The sequence below is a fragment of the Lithobates pipiens genome, unplaced genomic scaffold (genome assembly GCF_037356315.1).
Source record: "Lithobates pipiens isolate NorthernLeopardFrog02 unplaced genomic scaffold, aLitPip1_a1.2 Scaffold_13, whole genome shotgun sequence".
Taxonomy (NCBI): domain Eukaryota; kingdom Metazoa; phylum Chordata; class Amphibia; order Anura; family Ranidae; genus Lithobates; species Lithobates pipiens.
Genome location: NW_027507718.1, coordinates 420,805,719 through 420,828,554, shown reverse-complemented (window position 1 = coordinate 420,828,554; position 22,836 = coordinate 420,805,719). Strand labels below are relative to the sequence as shown.

Below are 22,836 nucleotides of genomic sequence, written 5' to 3'. Positions count from 1 at the left end.
CCCCCTGCTACGCCCCCCCCCCCCCCCCTTAAAAGGAGAATTATAAAAAAAAAAAGATTAAACTCACAAGTGCTTTTTTACCACTTCTATTCCTTTATATTGGCTTTTGAAATGTACAAATGCAGCAATTTAGAAATTGGATAAAGGGTTTAGCACTGGGAAACACTTTATGAAAGATAAATAGTGTAAACAGTAAAATCAGTCTGTATATGCCGCAAAGCAACTTCGGTCCTCAAGTACCCTCAACAGGTCATGTTTTTCAGGATTTCCCTCAGATGAAACTGCTGTGATAACTACTAATACCGCGTACACACGATCGGAATTCTCGTCGGAAAAAGCTCTGATGGTTTTCCCGACTGAGTTCCAACAGAATTCGGCTCAAGCTGTCTTGCCTACACACAGTAACACCAAATTCCAATTGTTTATAATGCAGTGACGTACAACACATACGACGCGACTAGAAAAAGGAAGTTCAATAGCCAGTAGCCAATAGCTTCTGTCTCGTAGTTAAATCTGAGCATGCGTGATTTTTGTCGGAATTGCATACACACGATCGGAATTACCGATAGACAGTTTTTCCGTCGGGAAAATTGAGAACATGCTATCAATTTTGGGCTGGCGGGAATTCGGACAGCTAAATTCCGATGGAGCATACACACGGTCGCATTTTCCGATGAAAAGCTCTCATTGGTCTTTTTCTGGCCAGAATTCCGATCGTGTGTATGCGGCATTAGGCAGTGAAACTGATCAAATCACCTGTGCAAAATAATGGAAAGCCTGAAAACATGACTTGTTGGTTGTTACTTGAGGACTGGAGTTGAGAAACATTGCCGCAAGGGGTTAATCCTCTGCATTGTGTAAAAAAGCTGTTTGATCATCCCCTTCTTCTACTGTCCCTTGATAATTTCCTGATAACACAGAGCCTATGGAGTCAGGCTGCACATGCTTAGTTTGGTGTGTATTGCTAGAGAGGTTTTTTTTTTTTTTTTTTTTTGGGAGAGTTCATGTGATCAGCACAGGACCAATCAGCACTGTCCAGACATAAAGTCAGAGGTTTTACAGTCAGAAAACTCCTCCTACAAGCTTTAACCAGTACTTGGCTGAATACTGATAGAAGTTACAAGACTGCTCTAACTACTGATGAAAAAAGGTATTTAGCAGTTTATATTTACTAAAATAAATTGCATTTCCTTGTTCTGTGTACTGTAAGAGACCAGATATAGTGAATGCAGAGTCCTGGGTTTAGTAACACTTTATCGATTTGATGTAACTGTAAGGCTTCATGCACACTAGCTGTTTTTGCAGGCTCCTCCAGGGGCGTCAGGCGTTTTTTTTCTGCCTCTAAATGCCTCTGTATGTTAACCTACATGCCAATGTACACAGAGGCCTTTAGCAGTGTTTAGTGGCAGGGGCTTTAAGAGGCAGGAAAAAAAAAACACTGCCAGTGTATCCAGGAGCCAGGAGCGGCATCGTTTTGGCAAAACAAATGTGAGCAATGGGGGGGGGGGGATTAGTGTGGGGTGGCATGCAGGAGCAGCGAGGGATGTCTGTAGTCAGGTCTGCCACCCCTCAACTGATGGAGCACCATCCACCACTGCCATCAGCATGTCTTTGGAGTGTGGGAGGAAAAACACCTAGGCACATGCAGAACATGCAAACTCCAGGCAGGGTGATTAGGATTCAAACTGACAACCCTTGTGCTGCTAGGCGGGGGTGCCAACCACTTAGCCACGGTGCTGCCTGGTGCTTGAGTACTAATTAATTTCAATGACCAGAATAAATTATAATTCTGGTCAATAAAATTAATTAACACCCAAGCTCCCGACGCCTGTAAACGCGCCTAAAATCCTGTAAAAGCTTTAGAAACTTTTACAAGCATTAGGTTTTTATTTTCTGCCAAAACGCTGCTGCCAGCAGGAAAGGCTTATAGAAGAGTTTGTAAAACATCCTGTGTACTTGGGGCCTAAACATTGCTCTTTAGATCTTAGGCCTCAAGCTCCCTGAGCATTAAAAACTCTGTCTGGTGTTTTTTTCCCTGCCTTTAACCGCTTCCCGCCCGCCCTATAGCCGAATGACGGCCTTAGGGCGGGCGGCTTCCTACGCCTGGCCGTCCCTGGACGGCCTGGTGTTTACTTCCGCGATGCGCGCCGCCGCGGGCGCGCATCGCGGAAGTTCTGTGTTTGCCGTGTCCCCCGGGGACAGGCAAACACAGATCGCTGTAAACGGCCAATCACAGCGGCCGTTTACAGCGTGATCGGCGTGTCCAATGGGAGATGATCTCATATGTAAACATATGAGATCATCTCTCAGCGCCGCTCTCCCTCCTCACACAGACAGCGTGTGAGAGGGTAGAGAAGAACGGCTGCAGCAGCCGTTAGTGTACAAAAGAAAAAAAAAAAAAAAAAGTGTAAAAAAAAGTAAAAAAAAAGTGCCATCCTCCCCCAGATCCATCCTCCCCCAGAGCCATCCTCCCCCAGAGCCATCCTCCCCCAGTGCCACCCCCCCCCCCAGTGCCATCCCACCCCAGTGCCATGCCCCCCCCAGTGCCATGCCCCCCCCAGTGCCATCCTGCCCCAGTGCCATCCGCCTTAGTGCCATCCTGCCCCAGTGCCATCCGCCCCAGTGCAATCCACCCCACCCCAGTGCCACCTGCCCGCAGTGCTATCTGTCCCCAGTGCCACCTGTTGTCAGTGCCATTTGTCCCCAGTGCCACGTATAAGTGGCATCTGTCAGTGCCACGTGTTATTAGTGCCACATAGTGCCATCTGTCATCAGTGCCACGTATTAGTGCCATCTGTCATCAGTGCCACGTATCAGTGCCATTTGTCATCAGTGCCACCTGTCAGTGTCACGTGCCATCTGTTGTCAGTGTCACGTGTCATCAATGCCACTTATCAGTGCCATCTGTCATCAGTGTCACGCGTCATTGGTGCCACGTATTAGTGCCATCTGTCACAGGTGGCACGTATTAGTGCCACGTGTCATCAGTGCCACGTATTAGTGCCACGTGTCATCAGTGCCACGTATTAGTGCCACGTGTCATCAGTGCCACATATTAGTGCCACGTGTCATCAGTGCCACATATTAGTGTCATCTGTCATCAGTGCCACATATTAGTGCCATCTGTCATCAGTGCCACGTATAAGTGTCATCATTGCCACGTATCAGTGCCATCTGTCATCAGTGTCACGTGTCATTGTCCTGGTATTTCAAAAGTGTAATAAGTAGTCAACAAGTTAGATGTGTAATTTATGCTTCTAGAACACGTGATGGCGCTCCCTGCATGTTGGGCCTCTCTATGTGGCCAGGCTGTGAAAAAGTCCCACACATGTGGTATTGTAATACTCAGGAGGAGTAGCAGAATTTTTTGGGGGGTGTCATTTGTGGTATACACATGCCACGTGAGAGAAATAACCTATTACAATGACAATTTTGTGGAGAAAAATAAAAAAAATGAAAAATCTTCATTTTGCAAAGAATTGTGGGAAAAAAATGACAACATCAAAAAGCTCACCATGCCTCTTACTAAATACCTTGGAATGTCTACTTTCCAAAAAGGGTTCATTTGGGGGGTATTTGTACTTTCCTGACTTGTTCGGGTCACAAGAAGCGAGATAGGCCACCAGTACATCAGATGTGATCAATTTTGTGCGATTCGCACCACAGCTTGTAGACTCTATAACTTTCACAAAGACCAAATAATATCCACTAATTTGGGTTATTTTTACCAAAGACATGTAGCAGTATAAATTGTGGCCAAAATGTATGAAGAAAAATTAATAATTTGCATAATTCTGTCACAGAAACAAAGAAATATGCGTTTTTTTTCAAAATTTTCGGTCTTTTTTCATTTATAGCGCAAAAAATAAAAACCCCAGAGGTGATCAAATACCACCAAAAGAAAGCTCTATTTGTGGGAAAAAAAGGACACAAAATTCATTTGGGTACAGTGTTGCATGACTGAGTAATTGTCATTTAGTGTGAGAGCACCGAAAGCTGATTGTCAAGCCAATTGTCAAGTGTGAGAGCACCGAAAGCTGAAAATTGGTCTGGGCAGGAAGGGTGTTTAAGTGCCCAGTAAGCAAGTGGTTAAACGCCCCTCCATTTTAGCCTGTGTCTATGACACATACAGTAGGCGTTTAGAGGCAGAAAAAAAATCCCAATGCCAGCAAGTCCTGGTGCATCAGAGCTTTGGCAGAAAAAAACACTTGACTTATGTAAATGCATCTAGGTGCACCAAATGTTTGAGTGTTAATTCATTTCAAATGCCGGAATAAATTATTTTTCTGGCCAATGAAATGAACTATCACCAAAGCACACGCATCAGCTTTTTTTTCTGCCAAAACCCAAAATGCTGCTGACAGGAGGAAAGGGGAAGTGGTCACACACTCTGCGTTCATGGGACCTTATGAAAAATGTACAAAAATATATAAATGTAGTGAAATTTCACTTTGCAGAGAATACCCGATCATGTACAAGGTAAATAAAAAAAACAGCATTTTTGCTTGGACATGATTGGATGATGGAAGTCATTCACTAGGCTCTGGGGAAATTACCCTTACAAAGTGCAACTTTAATTGCAAAGTGAATAGTCTAATATTTTTTAGTAAATCAACCCCTCTGATAATACAGAATACGGTATCTGGATCATTATTTATTAAGAAAGACCACCCCCACGCAAAAAAAAAAAAAATAACAAGAGAGTAGAGCAAACACAGTTACATTTTGAAGTAGATTCTCAGGATGACTAGAGAACTTTTTTTTTCTTTACAACAAGAGTTCCTGCTGTATACTTTAAATGTGTTTACAAGTCTGAGAATAAACTGGCTATGTGCCCTCCCCATTCAAAAAGGAAGCACTTGTCTCCATGACATTGTTAATTAAATATATTTGTCTTTCATAAGATGCACTGAAAACAAGTACAGAGAACATAATAGGCCAATATTTTCCGTTGATGTACTTTTTTTTATCTCACAAGGAAAGGTAAGACAAACAAATTTACTCAACAAGGTGACGTTGCCTTTCTTAGTGGAATTTAGAAGTCCTTGTTCCTCTTGTAGTATTGTGTTACACCGTGGTTGCCCCATGAAAGTTATGGAATGAAAGTGTTGTAATCACAATGATTAGGCAGTTACAAAACAAAAGACTATTCAATAATATCAAGGAAATAAAACAGGATGAGACTTCCTCAAAAAGAAAAGCAAAGTAATAAAAAGGGCAGACTAGACTGATTAAATTGGTTGCATGACAAGTAATACTGCAGTAGTATGAAGGTTACCTATTGACCAGGAGAAGACACACAAAAGCAACAAACGCCTAATTGTTGAGATTTTTCGGTATGCTGTAAAATATACAATATATGACAATTTTACAGCACAAGGAGCACATCAGAGTAATAGTAAGCCAAGTCTCTTGTGCTGATTTTTTAAAAATCTTAACTAAATGTAGGTTGCAAAACTGCTCCAGCCCCTTCAAGTTGGATGGTTTGCGCTTGTGAACAGCAATCTTTAAGTCTGACCAAGGATTTTCTATTGGATTTACATGTGTCCGCTTGAACCACGCAAGTGTTGCTTTAGCAGTGTGTTTGGGGTCATTGTCCTGCTGGAAGGTGAACCTCTGCCCTAGCCTCAAATCACACAGAGTGGTACAGGTTTTTCTCAAGAATATCCTGGTATTTAGCACCATTCATCTTTCCCTAAACTCTGATCAGTTTCCCAGTCCCAACTGCTGAAAAACATCCCCAAAGTATGATGCTGCCACCACCATGTTTCACTGTGGGGATGGTGTTCTTTGAGTGATGCGATGTGTTGGGTTTCCGCCAGACATAGCGTTTTCTTTGATGGCCAAAAAGTTAGATTTTAGTCTCCCCAGACCAGAGCACCTTTCTCCATACATTTTGGGAGTCTCCCACATGCCTTTTTGCAAACTCAAAACGTGCCATTTTGTTTTTTACTGAAAGTAATGGCTTTCTTCTGGCCACTTGGAGCGTATGGCTTATTGTTGTCCTATGTACTCCAGTCTCTGCTGTGGAACTCTGCAGCTCCTCCAGGGTTACCTTAGGTCTCTGTGCTGTCTCTCTGATTAATGCCCTCCTTGCCTGGTCCATGAGTTTTGGTGTGCAGCTGTCTCTTGGCAGGTTTGCTGTTGTGCCACGTTCTTTTGGTTATGATAGATTTGATAGTGCCCATAGGGATCATCAAAGATTTGGATATTTTTTATAACCTAAACCTGACTTGTACTTGGAGAGTTCCTTGGTCTTCATGGCAGTGTTTGGTTAGTGGTCCCTCTTGCTTAGGTGTTGCAGCCTTTGGGGCCTTTCAAAAAGGTGTGTATATGTAATGACAGATCATGTGACACTTAGATTGCACACAGGTGGACATCATTTCACTACTTATGTGACTTCTGAAGGTAATTGGTTGCACCAGAGCTTTTTTGGGCTTCATAACAAAGGGGGTGAATACATATGCACGTGCCAATTATCATTTTTTTTATTTCTGAAAAATAGTTTTATGTATATATATTTTTCAAATTCTACTTCACCAACTTAGACTATTGTGTTCTGATCCATACATATAATTCAGATTTTAAAAAAAACTGAACTAAAGGCTGTAACGGATTTAACAAAATAAGTAAAAAGCCAAGGGGGGTGAATACTTTTGCAAGGCACAGTATTAGCAAAGTATGTAGGCTTAGAACACACCCCCTGCAACGCCCCCCTTAAAAGGAGAATTATCAAAAAAAAAAAGATTAAACTCACAAGTGCTTTTTTACCACTTCTATTCCTTTATATTGGCTTTTGAAATGTACAAATGCTGCAATTTAGAAATTGGATAAAAGGTTTAGCACTGGGAAACACTTTATGAAAGATAAATAGTGTAAACAGTAAAATCAGTCTGTATATGCCGTAAAGCAACTTCAGTCCTCAAGTACCCTCAACAGGTCATGTTTTCAGGATTTCCCTCAGATGAAACTGCTGTGATAACAACTAAGACAATGAATCTGATCAAATCACCTGTGCAAAATAATGGAAAGCCTGAAAACATGACTTGTTGGTTGTTACTTGAGGACTGGAGTTGAGAAACATTGCAGCAAAGCATGCTTGTTATGCTCACCTAAGGGGTTAATCCTCTGTATTATGTAAAAAAGGCTGTTTGATCCTGTCTTCTCTGAACCTCCCCTTCTTCCGCTGTGCCCAATCCATCTCCAAATAGAAGAGTATTGGGGGAAAGCTGCACATGCTCAGTTTGGTGTGTATTGCTGGAGATATTTTTTTTTCTTGGGAGAGTGCATGTGATCAGCACAGGGCCAATCAACACTGTCTAGACAGAGGATCAGGAGTCCTGCAGCCTCTTAGGACAATCAAGGGAGAATGAAAACTCCTCCTACAAGCTTTAACTGGATACTGATAGAAGTCACAAGGCTGCTATATATCGCTGATGAGAAAAGCTATTTATCAGTTTAGATTTACTAAAATAATTGTATTTCCATGTTCTGTGTACTGTGGGATACCAGATATAGTGAATGCAGGGTCCTTGGTTTAGTAACACTTTAAAACAAATATGCGACAGTCATATCCTGCTCTTTATGCCTCCTGCTCAGAGCTGGTCTTAAAGTGAAACTAAAGGGAGGATACTTACTTTCCCAATGCTCCCTCACCCTCTTCTCTTGTGTGCTGGGTTTTGGCCATCTTCATTGGCTAGTGCAGGATGATGTCACTCCTGCGCATGCACAAGAGCTAGTTATCCCGGAACACAGGATCAGCCTGGTCACTGTGAGCTGAGCTGCACATGTGCAGATCAGTTTACAGTATGGGGATTGCGGTGAGCAGGCAGTTAGGTGTTTTCCACTCACAGTATACAGTTACACTTTAATTACCACCAGCTTCTCAATCTGCGAACTGGTGATAATTCTTTAAGAATCTATTGTTGCCAAAGCGACACATTTTTAACTAGTTCCCTGCTCACTCACAGTACATTTACTGTGGGTGGGCAGCGTTGATTGAAGCACACTATTTCTATTATTACATTAAAATATAAAATAAAATCATTCAACTCACCCTAATGCAGAATCAGTGGGAGCCCTGAGCGTGTCACTTGCCACCAGATGCTGATTGTCACTTGCTATGTCACCTGCCACAAGGTGCGGACTGTCACTTGCCACATCACCTGCCACACATTGCGGATTGTCACTTACCACCAGATGCAGATTGTCACTTGCCACGTCACCTGCCACATGCTGTGGATTGTCACTTTCCACGTCACCTGCTACACATTGTGGATTGTCACTTGCTGTGTAACTTGCCTGCTACAAGGTGCGGATTGCCAATTGCCATGTCACCTGCCATACGTTGCAGATTTTCACTTGCTATGTCACTTGCCACGTCACCTTGCCACCAGATGCAGATTGTCACTTGCTGTGTCCCAGCTTTAAGGCAGGCAGCAGAGAGATGATGTAATCTCTCTGCTGCCAGTGGCTGCACAGTGAGGGCAGGAGATCAGTGATGCAGGGCAGGCGGGGAGAGTTGATGTCATCTCACTGCTCCTCCGCCCGCCCGCTCACCTGCCGAATGGCCTGTTCAGCCGCTCACCAGCCAGCCCATTAACTGATCTGCCAGCTCACCCTGTCACTAATTTCTCGGGGGGATTGCCCTGTTGCCCCCCCCGGATCCGCCCCTGCGTACATGTACATCATCCAGCCTGTTCCAGGTTTGGGGTGTGCATGCGTGTGCCCCCTTCTAACCCGAGCTGTCACTGGCAGGTCCCAGCCAATGCAATGCCTTGTTGGCCCAGGCCTATGGTGGCACTTTGCTGGGGGGGGGCGGCAAAAAAGTCACAAAAAAGCACCTGCACCATCCTCCTGGCTCCCGTTTGCAGGGCCACCATCAGGGAAATACAGCTGAAGAGAGCAGTGGTGCTGCTATGGGGGTGCGGGGGGACACCAGGAAACAGTTTTAGTGGGTGCCGGCGACCCCCCATCAGTAAAGCGGTGACTCGGCAGTGGCACTGTGACAGGGAGAGGAGAGCTGCGGGCTGTTTCTGTATCTCCCTAACCCGCTCGCCCCCTCCCCTTTCTCCTGTCAGTCAAAGAGAGAGAGCAGCTCTAATGGGGTTTGCCACGACGCTGCCCAGCTTCCTACCCGCTCTGTTTCCCTCCCCATTGCCCACAGCAGAGGACCAATCATAAGACACAGGGGGCATCATGGAAAAAGGAAGATTGGCAGGCGGCCCCAGTGTGTCCACAGATAGCATGTTACAGCCCCCAGCATGCAGAAGTTGTGTGCTACAGGAGAACAGGAAAAACAGAGTACTGTGTTGGGGGAAGCCAGAGAGCCACGCTGTACATGCACCACCTGAGAGAGAGCCATGCTGTACCTATATAACCAGAGAGGGAGCCACGCTCTACTCACACCACCCAAGAGAGAGCCACGCTGTACCCGCACCACCAGAGAGAGAGCCACGCTGTACCCGCATTGCCAGAGAGAGCAAAGCTGTACCCACACCATACTAGAGAAGGCCACGCTGTACCCACACCACCAGAGAAAGAGCCACACTGTATCCGTACCACCAGAGAAAGAGCCACACAGTACACGCACCACCAGAGAGCCACACTGTACCTGCACCACCAGAGAGGGAGCCAGGCTGTACCTATACCACCAGAGAGGGAGCCACGCTCTACCCACACCACCAAAGACGGAGCCACGCTCTACCCGCACCACCAGAGAGGGAGCCTTGCTCTACCCGCACCACCAGAGAGAGAGCCACGCTGTAATCGCACCACCAAAGGGGGAGAAAGATGGAGCCACTGTCAGGCTACAGGCATGCTACACTATTGACTATAGTTGGCCTGGTCAACCCCAAAGTGAGTGAACGTCCAGCCAGAGGGATCACTGTTGGCCATTATCCATCACTGTTCCTAGGGACTGAGCCATTAGGAAGTGCCTAACCTGCTATCCTCTAAGCTTATTGACCGTCACAATGCGCTCCAAAAATAGGGGGGTGAGGGGATACATTTTTACTGCACCAGGTGACACCAACCCTAGTGACGCCACTGTCCTGGAGCCCAGTACCACAACAAGTTCCGGCACTGAGCTCTGGTAACTGGCCAGACAGGGGTACGCTAGCGTGGGCAACCAGGACATCTGCAAGCAGCGATCAACTTTCCAGAGCAGCCAACACCTCTCTCCCCATTGGCAGCCACACACACTCCTCGGCTCCTCCTCCTCCTTGGCTCCAATGTTCTAGTGTACACAGCCAGGCGGAGGAGTAGTCACAGAGGAGGGACACAACATCTGTGCAAGAGCCACGCTGCTGGTCTGAGGTCTGTGTATAGTTTAGAGTGGAGGGGGACACAGTAACTGCGAACAGATGCACACATGGAGTGATGGGGGTGGTAAGGGGATATGTGCTGGGTGCTTTGGGAGGTGAGACGATATATGCTTGTGGGGGGTCTGATCCCTCCCCCCCACCACCACTAGCACATGTCCTCTACCCTCCCAAGGCATCCAGCACCTATCCCGCCCCCCCATTAAAAGATGCCATGTCCCTCTCTGTCCTCCTCCCACGGCGTCCCTGTCTGTCCTCCTCCCGCAGCATTCCTCTCTGTCCTCTCATGGCGTCCCTCTGTCCTCCCATGAAGATGACAGAGCGGGTCTTAAAAAGGACGGGGTGTGGCCTTGACAGAAAGTGGTGGGTCATATATAAATGAGGGGGTGGGTGAGTTTAGTCAGGCCTAGGACAGCACAAAACCTAAATACATCACTTAATTAGTACAAAGTATAGGCATCATTTCCCCCATGAGTTTCCCTGCACATGCTGTTGTGTACTAGGTTTTCATACAGACCAAAGAGTCTTTGAGACAACGTAGGTATCCATGTGAACATTTTTGAGGATATGGTTATTTTGATTTAATGACATTACTGTGCATAACATGCTCATATCATTGCATGTTATAATAGCTTGTGTATCTAATAACTTCACCAAGTTTATGCAGCTATAAATATGTGCTTGCAACTAAAATCAAAAGAAAATAGATATCTCATAATGTACAAATGTAATGTCTTGATCTTATCCCCCCATTTCTCCTGTGATAAATCCTGTCTGGTGTCACTTAACATAAAATTGTAATACTTTGGGCTTTATTTTTAGGCATGAATGAAATTTAAATGAAAAACTATCACTCATTAACCTTGATCTAACTATGCAACGCTAATACATAAATTTGCTGTAACTCCCACTCTGCTCAGTCACAGATTAGCAGGTTGTAATGCTCATTACAAAAAAAGTACAAAATCGACAAAAACCTGTATTTGGTGGGATTTTGGAGGCAACAATAAGAAAAAATGAAAATTTATAAAAAATATTTCATTTATTTTACAAAATCTTAACATCAATTCATAGAAAATGCATAACAAAGAAAAACAATATACAATCTAAATCTAAGCTAAAAACAATGAGTTGTGAGAGAATGATACTGTCCGTTTGATAATCCCAAGACCCCCAGGAGACTGGTGGTAGCGGAATGAGTGGGTCATCCAAGGTGTTTCGATATTTTAGGAAACATAATCTTCTTCAGGGATGAGATATTGTAACATTCTCTATAATAGATTGAACAAAATCCATTACATGTATATCAAACATGTTATTTGTCAAATACACAGTCTAGTGCCAGTGTGGTCCTCCTACCTATGATACTACAAGGGTATGCCCCCCAAGTTTTGCAAAGATCTTTTCTCTTGTCTCCTTTATACTCACTTTGGGTTGTTTTTTTATTTTTGTTTTTTGTAGGTAATTTGTGGTATACAACTCACCAAAGTTTTTAAAACAGGATCTTCCCTGAGGATTGGCCAGTATTTATTAAAAATTGTTTTGATTTGATGATGTTCGTTTGAGAATCTCATAATGAATCTAGTGATATTGTCTTTCTTTTTAGTTTTGGGTTTAAAGATTAGATCTTTTCTGTTTAAGCCTTTTACTCGATTAAAGGCCTTTTTGAGTGTAGATTTAGTATAGCCTCTCCTTAGTAGTCTCCTCGTAAGTTCATCCGATTCAGTTTGGAAGTCGTCATCAGATGTACAGTTTCTTCTAATTCTTAGAAATTGACTGAATGGGATGGATTTTTTGAGAGGTTCTGGATGGAAACTATCTGCACAAAGCAGAGTGTTACCTGCAGTTTCTTTCCTAAACAAATTACTTTTTATTCTCCCATTGGATTCTTTCTGGATATTGATGTCAAAAAGTTGACTTGATCAAGGTTGTATGTCATGGTGAAGAAAAGGTTGAAGCTGTTTTGATTCATCAGCTGCAGACATTCCTTCAACATGATTTCAGGGCCATCCCAAATAATTAGCACGTCATCTATGTACCGCTGCCACATCAATATGTGCCTCGTATACACAGATGACTGTTCTCCTGACAAAAAGTCCTTCTCATTATAAGGAAATCTTTAACAGCTACATTTATCAACAGGTAATGAGATGATAGGTTGCCAGGACCCGATTCTGAACCTGCTGTCTGGCAGTATCTCTTCTTGCTGAGCCACCTGAGATGCTGAACAGCTCCCTGACTGATTTCTTAGGCAACTTTTGTCTTGTTTCTCTTTAACCTTGAACCCTTTGCTCCTCCCAAGAACTTCCTATTTAAGCCATGTCTCTGAACTTCCTGTTTGCCAGATTATTGTGCTCTCTCCAGCCATTATTTCGCTCTTATCACTCCTGCTTCCTGATCAGACTTTAGGTCATGACACAGGAAGGAGTTGACCAGCTGATCTCATTAGCACACACTCTATATCATCCACCCACCCACTCCCAGGTGCACATTTTTAAATGAAATGCAATCAGTGATCACCCTTCTCACTAAATACACAACAATCAGATTGCATAGTGTATGGCCATCTTTATACAAGTACATAGGAGGGAGTGGACAGAAACACTCAGCTGTCCAGCCCCATTCACAGCTCTGCATAGCGGGAACTCTTATTCCCACATACGTTTGTTTTTTGTTTTTTTTTGCGAGGCAGGGAGACGTTTTGGAGTATCCACCTAAATGGGCCGCCCTACACACAGAAATCGCCCCAAAGAAGCTTCAGAACTTTTTTTAGAGTGGAGATTGGTGTGTTTTTTACTGCGATTTTTGGTGCAGTGCATTTCTGAAATGCAAGGAAATGCACAGATATGAATGGAGCCTCATTATTCTTGTGTTATCACACCAATTTTACTTTCAGGCCCCATTCACATCTAGCATAGTGGAAGCACACATTTTGTGTCTTATGTCTTGTGTCCTATTTCCTTTGACACACATAGGCCAACCTATGAATGTCAATTGGCTGCACTACATGTGGATAATGGGACATGTTGACGTTCTGTGAGTTATGTGTTTATTACTGTGCACTTTGCAGCATTTGCCTCTTATTTTTTTACATGCCAAAATGTGTGTTTGCTTCTGTGTTTGGTGTGCTGTTAATTAATGACAATTAATGGCACTGAAAGCGCAACTAGTAATTTTAGGTGCATAAACATGGCAATACACTATGCAATCTGATTGTTGTGTATTTAGCGAGAAGGGTGATCACTGATTGATTACATTTCATTTAAAAAAAAGTGCAGCTGGGAGTGGGTGGGTGGATGGTAAGGAAATATTTCTGATTGTATTGTAAATAACATAAAGGTTGTGCCGGGAAATAATATAGTAAAATGTGGTCAAATTACCAATCTATAGAAAATATGCAGTAAGCATGCGGATCTGCTACAAAATTAAAGCACTACCTTTCATCAAAAAGTTGTATAGTAGAAAAGGATAGAGTACAAAAACAAGGTATGGTATGGAAACATCCTGGAAACTAATATTAAAATAATAGGTGAGGGAAAAGGCGGTAAATCATTCCACACGATATTTTGATCTTTTACGTCCTAGTCATGTCCAATAAACTGTCACAGTAAACTAGTTATTTTTCTAAAATTAGAGTATATGGCAAAGGTGCATCTCAGCCCAAGAACAAAAATGTTATATTTTGCAGGTTACCAGTTATTATATTTAGTGCTTTAATTTGTTTTTCAGACTTTTCCCTTTTTTTCAACTAGTAATTCTGCCAGTAATACACTATGGGGGTTATTTACTAAAGGCAAATCCACTCTGCACTACAAGTGTAAACTACAAGTGCAAAGTGCACTTGAAATTGCACTTGGAAATGCAGTCGCTTTAGATCTGAAGGGGACATGCAAAGAAAAAAAAACAGCATTTTAACTTGACATGATTGGATAATAAAATCAGCAGAGCTTCCACTCATTTCAGATCTACCCCTCAGATTTACAGCGACTGCACTTCCAAGTGCACTTTCAGTGCACTTCCAAGTGCACTTTCAGTGCAATTTCAAGTGTACTTTGCACTTGTAGTGCAAAGTGGATTTGCCTTCTGTAAATAACCCCCTATGTGTCCTACAGTGACAATGTCCACTCTACTGGATCTATGGAGGGGCAGCGTTGTCACCCTATGCTGCTACCTATTGATTTGGACTTCAGAACGTCTCCTTATCTTCATACATGAAGGCTGGTTTTGTGTAGTCTACAGAAGTAAACTATGCAGCACAGACAACGTGCACAAGCACTTACTTCTCGCAATTGATTTCTGACAGGATAATCTGGTATTTTTCTGCACGTGCAATATTCGCGAAGAGGAACTTCACTCTGAAAAAAATAATGAAGTCAGCAGCTACAAGTACTGTATCCACTGATTTCAAATAAACATGCACTTTCCAGTCTGGGAATCCAGCTTTGTCCTCAACTGGACTGGTTTTTTGCAGGTCTTCGGGTCCCCGGCACCACCATCTTGGTGTATAGAAGAGATGTACTGATTTCTATTTTATTTTAGCTTGACATACATTTTAAAAGGTTTGATGTGTCTGCACAATCTGTTCCAGAGCTGCCTCCTTTGTTGTGACTACATCAGCTGGCTTAACTTTGAAATTAAGACTGCAGTAATTGACTCGCTGACTAACTTGAGTTAAATTGGTTTAGACAGATTAACATACTAACAGCGAGAGGTAATCATTCAGTAAAGCAAAATACAATTTTCAGTTCTTAGTTACTAGTTACTAGAAAAAAAATATCAGTTACAAGCAGTCTCTGAACAAGATAGGTTCTGTAGGTTTGTTCTTAAGATGAATCTGTTTGTAAGTTGTAACAGGTACATTTTTTAAGTGTAACTCCAGCCCAAAAAAATATTTTTACGCTTTGGATAGCATAGGGAAGCATTAACTGGCCATGCAGTCATGTGGTATGGCTGACAAGTCTGCTGGACAGTAGGCGGCAACATGTAGTAAGCAGCAAAAAGGCCACTGGGAGGTTTCTGGGACCTACATGACATCACGCTGCCTCTGTTCTTAAAGAAAACCTTCACCCAAAAGGGGATGTTCCACTTGTTTGCACCCCCCCTCCAATGTATGTTTGGGGGAGGGGGAAGTGGTACCTGGTTTTGACAGGTATCTGCTTCCCCTTCCATGTCAGAACACTGCAGTGATCTGTGCGGATGTTCTACCCTCTCCTCCTTCCCCCCACAGCCTTCTGAGACCATTCACAAAATGCAACACCGCTCAGGCATGCGCAGTAGGAAACCAGCTGTGATTCAATTTCAGTTCCCCTTACCTAAGATGCCAGCACCTGCACCTAAAGAATGGCAAGGGGTGCGAACCAGTAGTGTATTTAGGTTTTGTGCTGCCCTAGGCCTGACTAAACTTGTGTACCCCCTAATTAAATATGACCCACCCCTTCCTGTCAAGGCCACACTCCTTGATGTTTAAGACCCGTCTTGAAATTTTCGAGTGGGGACACTAGTTCTGAGGACCTGGGGGGGTGCAATGAATTCCCTTAATTTACATAAATTTCCTCTCACTTCCTGCTTGGCTATGGGGCACGAAGTGAAGGGAAATCTCTGCAACGGGACAGGGATGGTTAAAAAATAAACTGACAGGGGCTATAACCCTCCCTTATTCTATCCAAAATGAAAAAAAAAAGTGTTGCCCATAGTTCTAGTTTAAGCACACATTTCTGATAATTTTATGGAAAGGACTAAGAAGATATAACCATGCCAATGGTGCAGCAGAAAACATATAGCACAGTGAGGAAGGTTTTTGGTCCAGGATGATAGGACAGAAAAAATTACAAAGTGGCACCCCTCCCCCACAGTTGCAGAATGCCGGCCACCCGCATACCAGAAGCAGTGCGGGCTTGATGGGGGTGCTTGACTAATTTGCCTCTCAGCCCAGTCCGCCCCATAAGACTAGCGCTACACTAGCAGTGTAATGCAAGCCAGCAGGGACTCTTTCTGTGCTGCCCCCCTGCAAAGTGCTGCCCTAGGCCTGGAGCTTGTCGGCCAAGGCCAGACTACAGTGTTGATACTATTACTCTTTTTGTTTACCTACCTGGCGGTATGATTAGTTCTGATTTTATGTGCTGAAAGCGGTACAATTATTTTGCATGGAAATTTGGCGTTATATATTGTAGGCCTGCAATTCTTAGAAACTCACTTAAATCTGTTCAAACCAGAGTCTAGCAGACATCCCGGGTATGATAAAGTTTATAATATAATAAATAATAATAAAAATTATTCAATAATGTAATCAAATCCAAAAACACTGAAATTTGCTCATTTGCAGAATTGTCGCTGTCATTAGATTTAGTGTTTGATGACGAATTTCCCCACAAATCTCTATCGCTCAATTCTGCAAGTGATTCTAATTTATTTATCGCTGTTTTCTAGTTGGTCTAAAATCACTTTTGACATAAAGGGACAAGTTTTTGGTTGCTATGGACAATCTCCAAATTCCTGGCAGAAAAAACTGCATTTATAATATAAAAGTGCATGCAGGGCACTGGACAGACCACTAGGGACAAAGGGTGTGTGTAATTTTTTTATACAGTACTGTAATCTATAAGATTACAGTACTGTGTGTGTTTTGTGTGTTTTTACTTTTTTGAATTTGGCGCCGATCTCCGCTCCTGTACCTTGTAACGTCGCAGGGAACGGAGCTCGGTGGCACTCGGGCACTGTGTGAATGGAGCGGAGGACAGCTCGATCACACAGCGCGGAGGACATCGCTGGATCCAGGGGACAAGGTAAGTACGTCTCCCTGTATCCAGCGATGTGATCCAGAGTCTGGCTCGGGGGTTACCGCTTATGGTACTGAAATCCCAACCCGAGCCAGACTTGGGATTACCGCCAGGGAGGTTAAAGGTGATCGGCTGGTATGGAAAATATTTGTGTTAAAGATGGTCATTTATGAGTCCCAATGTTACAGCTCTATCTCTATGGGATCTTTTTATATGACAGAGTGACAGGACACAATGTTCCATGTATTCAATCCTATTTGTACACGTCTTAGTCTGCTTAAATGTTCCACGGGTTGGTGCTGAAAAGGAGTGGCTTGATGTTATTCCAGCAAGTTTTTGTTCTTTCTTAAGTCTTGACCTTTCCAGAGAATGCGTAGCAACTGGCAATGTAAGGTAGTGTGTAAAAAAGACACGCACTAGTAAATACAACAATATTTAACCTATATGCCTCTTCCGAATGTGATTTAAAAAAAAAAAAAAAAAAATCCCTTCATACATATAAATCCAACAGTCTTCAGACCAATCACGTGACATTACAGGCCTTTTCTTCTTTGGCGGCAGGGGTGTGTGGTAGTATTGCAGTAAAGGCTTTTTTTTTATAAATCTTGTGGGTCATTTTATTTTTCATTTAAAAATGGTGGATTGGGCTATTGGGGAGCCCCGTTTTGTGATACCTGTCCAAAGTAACAAATGGTTGTGTTTTCTGGAAACTACACTGGGCTTATGTTACATACCAACTTAGATGTAAATGGAGCTTGGAGAAATTACTCTTATACCATTTCAGCCCCAGAAGGATTGACGCCCTTAATGACCAGACCATTTTTTGAGATACGGCACTACATCGCTTTATCTAACAATTGCGTGGTTGTGTGACGCTCTACCCAAACAAAATTGATATCCTTTTTTTCCCACAAATAGAACTTTCTTTTGGTGGTATTTCATCGCCTCCTGCGTGTTTTTATTTTTTCCGCTATAAACAAAAAAGACTGACAAGTTTGAAAAAAAAAAACAATATGTTTTACTTTTTGCTATAATAAATATCCAAAAATGTAAAAAAGAAAAAAAATTCTTCATCATTTTAGGCCAATATGTATTCTTACATATTTTTGGTAAAATAAATCGCAATAAGCTTATATTGATTGGTTTGTGCAAATGGTTTAGGGTCTAAAAATAGGGGATAGATTTATGGCATTTTTATTATCAATTTTTTTTCTTACTAGTAATGGTGGTGATCAGCGATTTTTAGCGGGACTGCGACATTGCGCGAACAGATCGGACATTTTTGACACTTTTTTGAGACCAGTGACATTTTTACACTGATCAGAGCTAAACATATCCACTGATTACTGTATAAATGACACTGGCAGGCAAGGGGTTAAAACTAGGGGTGATCAAGGGGTTAAGTGTGTCCTAGGGAGGTGTTTCTAACTGTGGGGGGAGTGGACTGACTGGGAGTAAAGAGAGATTGCTGTTCCTGATAACTAGGAACAGACAATCTCTCTACTCTCTTGACAGAACAGGGATCTGCTTACCTTGGCAAATCCCCATTCTGGCTCTCTGTGGAGCGATTGTGGGTTGCCAGCGGACATCGCAGGCCCCGGCCATGTGCATTGGCGCCTGCAACACGCCACGCACTCCTACTCCTACTAATTCTGTTGCATGGAGCGCCGTACCTGTACTGCCATTTGCACAATAGAGCCGCCCTGCCATAGTATTTTTGCAGCAGCTGGTTGGCAAGTGCTTAAAGGAGAAGTTTGTGGTTCACAAAAAAACAAACATACGTACTCACCTAAATGATGCAGCATTGCTGTACCACTGGATCTAAGTCCAAGAACTGTGATCACATTACCGCTGATTGCTCAGTTCTTAGGCCGCGTACACACGGGCGGACTGTTCGTCCAACTTTGTCCGCTGAACAGTGTTTGGGCGGACAGTCCGCTCGTGTGTGGGCTTTCAGCGGACAGTTTCAGCGGACAGTTGGACGGACAAGGTTTTTCGGAAATTCCGTAAAACTGTCCGCTGAAACCTTGTTTCAGCGAACAGTCCGCTCGTGTGTAGGCTTGTTCGTCAAACAAAGTTGCGCGCATGCTCAGAAAGGATTTTCACGCCGAAAGCTATAATGCAGTGTATAGGACGTCGTATTTTTCGTCCCGTCGTACGTGCCGTTCACGTCATCGCGCACGGTTTCAGCAAACTGTTCGTCCGTCGTGTGTGGCCATGTCCGTCCATGCTAAGTTTGAGCGGACTGTTTGCCGAAACTGTTGGACGGACAAAGTTGGGCGAACAGTCCGCGCGTGTGTACGCGGCCTTAGTCTTCCCAGAGCTCTCTGTTCTGTCCCTTCAGGGCACTTCGTACAGGGTCACTACCATACACATGGGGTACCTTTAGTTGAGCCACGCTCACAACCCAGACAGATGACTGAACATGAACCAACTCTACTAAACTCTCTTGATGTTATATACACCAACATGGACACTTGTGCATTTGGGAGGGGCATGCAAAGCCAATGCTTTCTCCACCTGTCCAGCGTATCACCGCTACTTCACTCCCACCGGGCACCTAACCTGGACTATATTTGTGCACTTCACTTTATTTAACTCTCTCTTCCATACCTGTGTACAGGATGAGGGCCCCATCAATACACATCTGCTCCTGTTGCTATGGGAGATAGATAGTGGTCGAAGAAGTGCCAGCAACGCCTCCTTTGCTCACCTTCTACATGTGCACACTTAACCACTTATTCTTCACTGGCTCAGAAAACACTATTGGTTATTTTTAGTTTCTTTTTTATTAGAACAGTAACTTGGATGAAGATAGAGAGCATGGGATATGCCTAGTGAACTACAACTGGCACAACCTGAGGACTCCTCAACTTCTCGCTCTTCTTTAAACTCTGCTGGCTGCACTTGTGACTGCTATCCACACACTGCTGGCTGCACTTTATTGTCTCAGGGTTCCTAATATTGATATGGACCTGTACTCCCTCAGGAGGTTATAAGCTACACACCATCACTTCTCCTTGGGGAAGGTTTACTCATTTAGTCATAGGATCACCAGTTGCCTCCTGATGATATCCATAGGCTCTTCCTAGTGAGTGAGATGAAGACTCGCATCATCACAGGGCAGCTGGACTTCTTCCTGTCAGGTCACCTGAGTCCAGATGACAGATGCACCCCGTGGGGGTCTGAAGTGCACTGCTATGTAGTGGACCCTACGGCTGACTGCTGCGGATGGAGCCCTGGGTGGTTCAGGAAAGCAGGTACTCTGGAGCACCAACACAGATTACACTGGAAGCTAGAGCATGAGATCTAGCGGGTATTCGCCAGAGCCCCTGATGGTGGGGATGGACTTACAGTAGAGTACAGGATGGTAGAGAGGAAGCAGCAGACTGTGACAATAAAGGATAGTCAGGTGATAAATCAAAAGGTCAAGGCAACAAGCAGATAGAGATAATCAAAGAACATGCCAAAGGTCAGGATATGAAGCAGACGAGGACAGTCAAGAACAAGCCAAGGTCAGTAAACAGGATCAGATGTAGGACACAGTGAGCACATGTAAGCCAAAACACACAATATTAATTAACAGAGATGGCTTGAAGTGCACAGGTTAATATAGAGTTCCCTGATAGGGGCTGGGGTGGAGCCATGCTTTGTGGAGAGATTACTTAAGCAGCCAGTTGAGAGTGGCTGGCCCCTTAATCTGAACACATGGGAGAGATAAGCTGACAGACAAACATTACTGCATAACCATAACACTTCCCACCAACTTCCTTCTGACTCTCTCCAGTGAGCCTCCTTCTGATCCAGCTCAATCCCTAGACAAAGGATCTTCGGTAGGCTCCCCCAGCAAAGCCTAGCTGGGACTTTGATGTCTTCACTTTAGGTTCTCTAGCTCTCCTGCCCCAGGAGCAAAGCCCCTGCACAGGTGTCACCTGCTACAAGACTTGGCCTAGGCACTCTGCACCCTGCTGCCTAGGCCTCAGGCTACTTATTGGCTCTTCCTCCACCTTCTGGACACTGGATTGTTTGGATTCCCACAAATATTCAGGCTGTCAATTCTGCTATGCCGCTCACTAAACTTTGTAGAATCATCTGAAAGATCGGAGGGAGTAGCAGAACAGCAGCCTGTGAAACACTGAGCAGTCCTGAGCAATCAACCCCTGCTCCACAGTTTACAGCGGAGCCTAACTAAATTTTCCTAGCAGCCTACTCTAAACTACGAGAGTGCTACATTTATAACCACTTTAACTGCAGCCAGTTTGTATGGGGCCAGAAACGCTGCCCCTGAATGCAAACTGTCTTTGTTCAGAGCCAATCAGAGGTCCTATTCATATGTAACTGTTTGGAGGAGTGGTTACGTGTGAACAGCAGTGGTGCCAGCCATTGATTTGTATAGGGTTCAATTCTGGCCATGCTGCTGCTGATCATAGCCATTCACAAACACTGTGTGCATTGGGATAGTTTCCACGATAGCCAGAACTGAACACCGTCAACTTCAGTTAACTTTTATTTGCTAGATGCTTGTTTCAGGTTCCCAGAGCAGAATTTATTGAAGTCAGAAGATCATCGTGACTGCCAAGCAACTAGTATTTTTAGATGGAGCTCACCAATGGCAAACTTTAGATTTATATTAGCCCATGTCACATTCATTGGGAACAGCAGGGAACTTTGGAAAAAAATGAAATCACTGAAAGGGTGTGTGCTCCGCCTGTGTAGCTACGATTGTACCTTTCAGAGTGTAAACAGAGGATGTTTGTCATGTACCAGGAACTAATGACATGTGACGTGTCAGAATATATCTCTTACAGGTTAATGCGGTTTCTTTATTCTAACTTTTCCTTAGGTTTAAAACTAGAGAGAGAGAGAGAGAGAGGTGATAAAAGAGACATGGAGAGACATTATATTTTATATTTTAGGCTTTTAGGCATACTAGATGCCACATACAAGCAGCAGAGTTCATAAAACACAAAAGGTACAAAAGCTCCCCATTTTTTCCTCATAGTAAAATAAACAAAACAATTATGTTTGTACCTCTGAGAGTAGTCACTATGCTGGAGAAATAAATTCTCCAACCACCAATTGCTCCTGCTGCTTCTCGAATGCCGTGTGAAGAGGAAGTAAGGGGAGAATAGATGCAGCCTTGCACAGTGCTGATCTCTTCTCCCCTCTCTTACTCTTCACACAGAGGAAGGGGGGCACAGGCAAATTGAAAAAGTTTTTACCTTAAAGTGGTTGTAAACCCTGCTACACCACTTTTATCTACAGGTAATCCTATAACAAGGCTTACCTGTAGGTACCTTTAATATCTCCCAAACTTGCACAGTTCAGGAGATATTCAGTATATTCGCTGCTGCCGACGTCATTGGCACATGCGCACTGAAGTCACAGGCCATTGGTGGCGTTTCTTCAGGAGCTGTGCCATGACTGTTGGCTCCCATGCGCATGCATGGGGGTGACGTTATCCCGGAAGTAACTGGAAAATGTCCACACTGTACTCGGAGGGCCGACGTCGATCCAGGGCATCATTCTAAGGTAAGTATTTCATAATGAGCTAGTATGAGATGCATACTAGCTCATTATGCTTTTGTCTTACAAGCTTTGTTGTTGGTTTTTTTCCGAGGTTTACAACCTCTTTAAGCACCTCGCGCCCGCCCTATAGCCGAATGACGGCCGTAGAGCAGGCGCGTTCGTCCGGGTGGCCGTCCCTGGACGTCCTAATGTTTACTTCCGCAATGCGC

The 22,836-nt window shown here is 43.8% G+C and overlaps 1 long non-coding RNA gene across 1 annotated transcript; it reads right to left on the bottom strand.

The window, feature by feature from the left end:
• Positions 1 to 11,345: 11,345 nt before the first annotated feature.
• LOC143976142 (uncharacterized) lies at positions 11,346 to 22,193 on the bottom strand. Its single transcript, XR_013272534.1, has 2 exons — positions 22,130 to 22,193; positions 11,346 to 11,593 (listed from the first exon to the last, which is right to left on the bottom strand). It is a non-coding gene; the product is annotated as an uncharacterized LOC143976142 (long non-coding RNA).
• Between the last annotated feature and the right edge of the window lie 643 nt (positions 22,194 to 22,836).